At 45.5% G+C, this 9,344-nt stretch overlaps 1 protein-coding gene across 4 annotated transcripts in view; it reads right to left on the bottom strand.

The window, feature by feature from the left end:
• Positions 1–9,344, bottom strand: part of LOC115160139 (ras-specific guanine nucleotide-releasing factor RalGPS1) — a 254,873-nt gene that overhangs the window by 102,640 nt on the left and 142,889 nt on the right. The window lies entirely within an intron of this gene.

Raw genomic sequence — 9,344 nt, 5'->3', positions numbered from 1 at the left:
AGAGCGAGAGCATGATAGAGAGCGAGAGCATGATAGAGAGCGAGAGCATGATAGAGCATGATAGAGAGAGAGAGAGAGCATGATAGAGAGAGAGAGAGAGCATGATAGAGAGAGAGAGCATGATAGAGAGAGAGAGCATGATAGAGAGAGAGAGCATGATAGAGAGAGAGAGCATGATAGAGAGCGAGAGCATGATAGAGAGCGAGAGCATGATAGAGAGCGAGAGCATGATAGAGAGCGAGAGCATGATAGAGAGCGAGAGCATGATAGAGAGCGAGAGCATGATAGATAGAGAGAGCATGATAGAGAGAGCATGATAGATAGAGAGAGAGCATGATAGAGAGCGAGAGCATGATAGATAGAGAGCATGATAGATAGAGAGCATGATAGATAGAGAGCATGATAGATAGAGAGCATGATAGATAGAGAGCATGATAGATAGAGAGCATGATAGATAGAGAGCATGATAGATAGAGAGCATGATAGATAGAGAGCATGATAGATAGAGAGCATGATAGATAGAGAGAGAGCATGATAGATAGAGAGAGAGCATGATAGATAGAGAGAGAGCATGATAGATAGAGAGAGAGCATGATAGATAGAGAGAGAGCATGATAGATAGAGAGAGGATGATAGAGAGAGAGAGAGCATGATAGAGAGAGAGAGAGCATGATAGAGAGAGAGAGCATGATAGATAGAGAGCATGATAGAGAGATAAAATACCTCCTTCGGGGTTGACCAGGGTGCCAGCAAGTAGCCTAAATTGTCAACTTTAAACAGCTGATACAGGCCAATCAAAGTGTAAAATCGACGTCTGGATAATAATTCAAATTATTCACAGCATGGAACATCTGCCTCTGTTCACATTTACGGCCTTCTTCTCTTCTTTGAAATGCATTGTATCCATATCAGTATGTTCTGTAACGAGCTAGATGACTTCTTTCCAGTTGAAATAGCCCTAAGCTTACTTTCCAAAACACCATATTAAAATTCATCTCTTGAGCCAAATGTATGTGGTCTTTAATGACTGGATTTGCACATTAAAACACATACTGGTTCCCCACAGCCTGGTCCAAAGTATGTAGAGAAAGGCACTTTCTTCCACTGTTGCATTAGGGGAAAATAACATTCTTTTTGGGAGTGGTGGTTGAATTAGTTTACTTGTTTCATAGATGGGAACTTTTTCAAAGCACAGTTGCATGTAATTTCAAAACTATCCAATCCATCTACTGTATGTCTGACAACATATCCTCCACTTTCAATATTAAAACGTGTCACAGTAAAGGAGAAATGTCCTGGAATCCCCTTGTTGGCCTACTACAGCTCTCATAATGAAGCAAGCTCTCGCATATTTTGACTTTTAAATGGAAAGCAGAAAACCTCAACAACATGGTCAGTGTGCTTTGCATCAGGGTTTCACCTTCTAGGGTCAGGAAGTAGAGGTCACAGGGGAGTTTCCCCAGGGGAACAACGGTGACCTCCAACTGGCCCCACACATCTGGTAGTGTCCTCACCACAAACCCGATGGGAGATGGTAGCTGTTTGAAAACCCAGGGTAACCTATCCAGTCACTGTGGGTGGGGTGGGAGGGGGAACTCAGCTTTATTGACGTTTGAATGAGCTCTGGTAGTAGAAGTGGAACGTTGAGTTGACCTACCTTGTTGTTTTTTTTTACAAGGGTCATGGTGAGGCCCCAAGGTCACACGTGGAGGTATTTGTAATCTCTATTCATAAAGCTTACAGGGCACCAATGAAACAAGGAGCTCATCCACACCATGTCTCTCCACTCTGTGTGTCGGGCCAAAGGGTGGGGCCGCCGTCCAGCTTGCTAAACTGCGCCAAATGCTGGCACGGTTCTTTGACATTTTGTTTTAGAGAGTAATTATTATGTTCTCCCAATAGCTGACAGGAACTGTGTTTGATGACAAACCACTTCCTCAAAGGCTCGTGTGGATTAACGGAGAGAGCCAAGGGACAGCTGTGTCATATCACAATCAAAGTAGAGGGGTTCGATATTTATTTCGTTAACACTTGAAAAATGTTTAGATTCTCACACCCTAAGTGACCTAGTCTGGAGCAGTTCGCTATTAACTACTTAAACTTCTGTAAGCAATTCATATACAGCCACAGCAGACAGGCCAGCTGATGACTGAGACAACTGTCTTCCCTGTGGCTCAGTTGGTAGAGCATGGTGTTTGCAACGCCAGGGTTGTGGGTTTGATTCCCACGGGAGGCCAGTACATTTTAAAAAAAAAATTTAAATGCATGAAATGAAATGTATGAAATGTATGCATTCACTACTGTAAGTCGTTCTGGATAAGAGCGTCTGCTAAATGACTAAGATGTAAAAAATGTAAACGCCTGCTAAGAATATATAATTCATCCCTCTGAAAAATTGCCATTTGATTTAGGCAAAAATCGTAGAATCTTACACATTAAAGCGCTGCCAAATAGAACAAACTAAAATGAAATAAACCTGTAACGTGTATTATAATGTAGTGCACAACAGCCAACAGCTGTCAACACATGGCTACAGCAACAGAGAGAGAAAGAGTGAGTCACATTTCCTTTGTTCCAAGTAACATCCTGGGACAGAAAAGGGGAGTAAACACAGTAACATCCTGGGACAGAAAGGGGGAATAAACACAGTAATATCGTGGGACAGAAAGGGGAATAAACACAGTAACATCCTGGGACAGAAAGGGGGAATAAACACAGTAACATCCTGGGACAGAAAGGGGGAATAAACACAGTAACATCCTGGGACAGAAAGGGGGAATAAACACAGTAACATCCTGGGACAGAAAGGGGGAATAAACACAGTAACATCCTGGGACAGAAAGGGGGAATAAACACAGTAACATCCTGGGACAGAAAGGGGGAATAAACACAGTAACATCCTGGGACAGAAAGGGGAATAAACACAGTAACATCCTGGGACAGAAAGGGGGAATAAACACAGTAACATCCTGGGACAGAAAGGGGGAATAAACACAGTAACATCCTGGGACAGAAAGGGGGAATAAACACTAACATCCTGGGACAGAAAGGGGGAATAAACACAGTAACATCCTGGGACAGAAATGGGGAATAAACACAGTAACATCCTGGGACAGAAGGGGGGAATAAACACAGTAACATCCTGGGACAGAAAGGGGGAATAAACACAGGGAGAGAATGCTGATTAGACACTAGGGTGCAGAAGTGGGCACTAACCCAAAATGACGTGGGGATGAGGCAAGTGTTTTCTCTGATCAAAAGGTTGCTATGTGAGGGTCACATAAAAAAAGCGACAGCATGAGCGACTCAGCTCTTTTAAGACATTCTTTTGGTTGAACGGGTAAACAGACATCCTCCCGTTGCTTTTGTTGGCCGAAACGGCTCTCAGACAGGTGAGAGACGCCATGTTAATTTAACAATTTTCAACATGTAAACTCTACCTTGTGGAAGGTCAGGGTCAAAGTTTAAAACTGGAGGAAAAAGAAAGCCTTCCTGCTAGCCGTTTCATTAATCCTCTCCCTTACACAGATGTTTTCGTCATCATCCACACTGTGGTGTAGGACGATTCTAAAAAGCAAAAGAAGCAAACAAACACTTCACTGAACTAGTAGTCCCAGGTGACCCGGCAGAGACACACTGGCTGGATCCCCAGGTGACCCGGCAGAGACACACTGGCTGGATCCCCAGGTGACCCGGCAGAGACACACTGGCTGGATCCCCAGGTGACCCGGCAGATACACACACTGGCTGGATTCCCAGGTGACCCGGCAGAGACACACACACTGGCTGGATCCCCAGGTGACCCGGCGGAGACACACACACTGGCTGGATCCCAAAAATGAAAAAAAAAGGGTGTAAGGGTCCCATGACCCCCCCCCAATCTTCCCAGTGGCGTTCTCACAACAATAAACAATCCTTCTGTATGGCTACTGTTGGCCTAGACAGGCTTGAAGAAATCAGGCTCTGAAAGCATACTGCTTTGGTTAAGCTGCGCTTTTATGACATACATTAAGGATTCAGCAAGTTTGATATTTCTAACACATTTCTGGATTTACTGTAAATCAGTCCTTCATCTCTTTTTTTACAGCCGGGCGTTTTAATAACACACCGCATACGCTCCAAGTATGACTTCCAAACATCCGTAGATAGAAGTGGCAATCAAACATTTAGCGCCAGAGTGATGTAATCTCTCAGAAATAGTTTCATAAAAATATGGTGGGCACCAAAACAAGAGGCCTTTTTTTTTTCATACTGATCCAATTGTCTGCTCAAGTGTAAAAAAAATCTAGAGCCACTTGAAAGTGACTGTCAGTGAGTGTTGTACGGACATGTGGCGCAAGCAAACTTCTGGGATGTGTCGGGATAGTTTACCTCAGATTTTACAGCAGCTTGGTCCAAACTCATCCTGGGGGAAAACATGTGCGTTTATCCAGGCCCATTATGATGATGAACAGCGTCCCTGAGGTTAGTAGAATGTCTTTTTCCCAGGATTACACCTCTCAATCTAAAATCTCACTGGCTTTTTCCACAGGATTACACCTCTCAATCTAAAATCTCTCTGGCTTTTCCACAGGATTACACCTCTCAATCTAAAATCTCTCTGGCTTTTCCACAGGATTACACCTCTCAATCTAAAATCTCTCTGGCTTTTTCCACAGGATTACACCTCTCAATCTAAAATCTCACTGGCTTTTTCCACAGGATTACACCTCTCAATCTAAAATCTCTCTGGCTTTTCCACAGGATTACACCTCTCAATCTAAAATCTCTCGGGCTTTTTCCACAGGATTACACCTCTCAATCTAAAATCTCTCTGGCATTTTCCACAGGATTACACCTCTCAATCTAAAATATCTTGGGCTTTTTCCACAGGATTACACCTCTCAATCTAAAATCTCTGGCTTTTTCCACAGGATTACACCTCTCAATCTAAAATCTTTCTGGCTTTTTCCACAGGATTACACCTCTCAATCTAAAATCTCTCTGGCTTTTTCCACAGGATTACACCTCTCAATCTAAAATCTCTCTGGCTTTTTCCACAGGATTACACCTCTCAATCTAAAATCTCTCTGGCTTTTTCCACAGGATTACACCTCTCAATCTAAAATCTCTCTGGCTTTTCCACAGGATTACACCTCTCAATCTAAAATCTTTCTGGCTTTTTCCACAGGATTACACCTCTCAATCTAAAATCTCACTGGCTTTTTCCACAGGATTACACCTCTCAATCTAAAATCTCTCTGGCTTTTTCCACAGGATTACACCTCTCAATCTAAAATCTCTCTGGCTTTTTCCACAGGATTACACCTCTCAATCTAAAATCTTTCTGGCTTTTTCCACAGGATTACACCTCTCAATCTAAAATCTCTCTGGCTTTTTCCACAGGATTACACCTCTCAATCTAAAATCTCTCTGGCTTTTTCCACAGGATTACACCTCTCAATCTAAAATCTCTCTGGCTTTTTCCACAGGATTACACCTCTCAATCTAAAATCTCACTGGCTTTTTCCACAGGATTACACCTCTCAATCTAAAATCTCTCTGGCATTTTCCACAGGATTACACCTCTCAATCTAAAATCTCTTGGGCTTTTTCCACAGGATTACACCTCTCAATCTAAAATCTCTGGCTTTTTCCACAGGATTACACCTCTCAATCTAAAATCTCTCTGGCTTTTTCCACAGGATTACACCTCTCAATCTAAAATCTCTCTGGCTTTTTCCACAGGATTACACCTCTCAATCTAAAATCTCTCTGGCTTTTTCCACAGGATTACACCTCTCAATCTAAAATCTCTCTGGCTTTTTCCACAGGATTACACCTCTCAATCTAAAATCTCTTGGGCTTTTTCCACAGGATTACACCTCTCAATCTAAAATCTCTGGCTTTTTCCACTGGATTACACCTCTCAATCTAAAATCTATCTTTTTTTCCTGTTCAGTGCGTGAGGCAGATTTCTGCTGCTAAATACCTATCACATTGACAAAATATGTTCAGTAAAGCAACAGGCCGGTGAAAGGTTGCCACAACGGCTGACAACTCAGAGGCTTTAGTCAAAAGGTATTGCCTTCCCAAAAGTCATCCAAATAATTGACAATGACATAATAGCTTTACTTAAGCAAATAAAGTGTGACGGTCCATTGTTGGCCAATTCTAATAAGAGGAAAGCCTGCTATGGCCGGCCGGCCCGTTCTGCATGGCTGGCCGGCCGGCCGGTCCGTTCTGCATGGCTGGCCGGCCGGCCCGTCCGTTCTGCATGGCTGGCCGGCCGGCCCGTCCGTTCTGCATGGCTGGCCGGCCGGCCCGTCCGTTCTGCATGGCTGGCCGGCCGGCCCGTCCGTTCTGCATGGCTGGCCGGCCGGCCCGTCCGTTCTGCATGGCTGGCCGGCCGGCCCGTCCGTTCTGCATGGCTGGCCGGCCGGCCGGCCCGTCCGTTCTGCATGGCTGGCCGGCCGGCCCGTCCGTTCTGCATGGCTGGCCGGCCGGCCGGCCGGTCCGTTCTGCATGGCTGGCCGGCCGGTCCATTCTGCATGGATGGTCCATTCTGCATGGATGGTCCATTCTGCATGGATGGTCCATTCTGCATGGATGGTCCATTCTGCATGGATGTGACTTCAAAAGTTGTAGCTCCAGTAGGCCTGTGCAATGCTGCCTTTCAGTGGAAGATCACCCCCCCCCCCCACCACTCTTGTTCTTCTTCAAAAGGGCCAGTCTGTTTTCAGCCCAAAGGTTACAGCATTGTTAGCCCTCATGAATCATCAAGGCAAAGCAGTTTGGGAACAAACAGACCACACACACACACTCAGCCAGCTGGGAACATTTTCATTAAGGTCTGAGTGACGTCAAATGAGAAACCTGAATTCAAATGAGAAACCTGACGTCAAATGAGAAACCTGACGTCAAATGAGAAACCTGACGTCAAATGAGACGTACTGGTAACAAACAAGTCACTTTGGATTTGATCACGGAGGTAGTTTGATTGGGTCAGTGATTTGGTGAAGATACAGAGACAAGTGGGTTGAAACATTCCACAGCAGTCAGGCATTCTCCCTCGGCAGACAAGGCATTACCGAATGCCGGAATTGGGTAGGGTTGGCACAGTAACTGTATAATCATGTTACCGACGATTATGGATGAAGACAGTCAAAAATAATATAAACATTTTAATAAAACGGTTTTTTTTTTTTATCAACTTCAAATGCATGTCAACAAACTTTACCCAAAAGCAGCAAAGTAAAAGTAATCTTGGTTCACATCTAACAGCCGATATAAGGAGAGATGAGGGGGAAAAAAACTAGAAAAAAAAGTTTTCGAATTTTGTGTTGCGGAACGAACATCTGACAATACGGGAAGGCCGGGCATTCAAACAGATGACGTGCGGTTGAGTCCGCTTCCGCAGTAACACGGACTCTTTACAACGTAATGAAACTTTGTTTCAACAAGGTGTTGTAGTAAACAAGTCTGGTTGTCTAGGAAACATCCCTCCCTCCCTCCCTCCCTGCAGCACATGCAGTCAGGAGCGGAGGAGAGGAGAAAACATACATTTCTTTGTAATTAATTTTTGTTGCTATTCGAACGATTATAAACGGTGACCATGGTCATTTTACTGACAAATTCCATGACAGTCACAGCCCTAGCTCTAGGGGAAGGCGAACCTGGCATCTGTACTATGGGCTTAAGCCCATGAAACTGGTAATACCTGAAACTGGTGCCACCTTCGCTCATAGTGTCACACTGATAAAGGACCATCCTTTTTCTTAAATAACCAGTGTTCCAGGACTGGTGGGGGCTGGTGGGAGGGGGGTCAATACGTTCTACCCCCACTAGCTAGCAGTGTTCCAGGACTGGTGGGAGGGGGGGTCGCTACCCTCTACCCCCACTAGCTAGCAGTGTTCCAGGACTGGTGGGAGGGGGGTCAATACCTTCTACCCCCACTAGCTAGCAGTGTTCCAGGACTGGTGGGAGGGGGGGGGTCGCTACCCTCTACCCCCACTAGCTAGCAGTGTTCCAGGACTGGTGGGAGGGGGGTCAATACCTTCTACCCCCACTAGCTAGCAGTGTTCCAGGACTGGTGGGAGGGGGTCGCTACCCTCTACCCCCACTAGCTAGCAGTGTTCCAGGACTGGTGGGAGGGGGGTCGCTACCCTCTACCCCCACTAGCTAGCAGTGTTCCAGGACTGGTGGGAGGGGGGTCAATACCCTCTACCCCCACTAGCTAGCAGTGTTCCAGGACTGGTGGGAGGGGGGTCGCTACCCTCTACCCCCACTAGCTAGCAGTGTTCCAAAACTGGTGGGAGGGGGGTCAATACCCTCAACCCCCACTAGCAAGCAGTGTTCCAGGACTGGCGGGGACTGGTGGGAGGGGGTCGCTACCCTCTACCAGCTTAACTCACCTGTAGCTCCCCATCAATCATCCTGGCTGTCAGGCAGCAGTCTACACGGATGAATAGAGAGATGACGGAGGCCTGAGTGTGTCGGCACAAGCTGGGGCTTGCCTTCGGCACTGAAGTATGGGGAGGGATTGGGATAGAGTGAGTCAGACTCGTCAAGCCCATTAGTAAATATAATATATTACTGCCATCATCGTGAACCGTTATCAATACAATCATTACTATTTCTTTGTTTAACAGAGACCCTTATAAAAAGAGGCAAATGCCTTAGGTTTTATGCCGTCACACAGCTGGGCGAAGTGAGGATAGTTTTTTAAATTTGCAGCACAGCAACATGGACCTCTTGAATAGGCAGACCTCACTGGCTAAGTCTAAACTGCTGGACCGTGCATCAGCAGAGATGTGCTCTTGGTGAAGGACTCCCACGATCCTGGTTCTACTTTTCCACAACACTTTTTTTATTTTATTTACCATAGTCAGCCTTAAGACCATCAATTAAGGGTTTAGAGTAACATGTAACTATAATTTGGAGACTTCAGAAGTCAACGGCTTTGAGAGAATAAAAGTTAGATTCATGAGTGGAGCGATCGCACTGAGGAACTAGGAAAATAACATAAAATGCAAAGCAATCCTTGCTGAACGGCATCCTTGGACCTAAGTGGTCAAGTTCACTTCAATTTTCCAGCCAAGACTACATGCTACTTACTCCATTAGTCAACATGGACTGGCACCACTAGAACAGCTAGGCATGCCCCATTTAAACCAGTCAATAGCTAGGCATGCCCCATTTAAACCAGTCAACAGCTAGGCATGCCCCATTTAAACCAGTCAACAGCTAGGCATGCCCCATTTAAACCAGTCAACAGCTAGGCATGCTCCATTTAAACCAGTCAACAGCTAGGCATGCCCCATTTAAACCAGTCAACAGCTAGGCATGCCCCATTTAAACCAGTC

Source organism: Salmo trutta, chromosome 23, assembly GCF_901001165.1.
Source record: "Salmo trutta chromosome 23, fSalTru1.1, whole genome shotgun sequence".
Classification (NCBI taxonomy): Eukaryota; Metazoa; Chordata; class Actinopteri; order Salmoniformes; family Salmonidae; genus Salmo; species Salmo trutta.
This window is presented reverse-complemented; position numbering and strand designations above follow the sequence as displayed.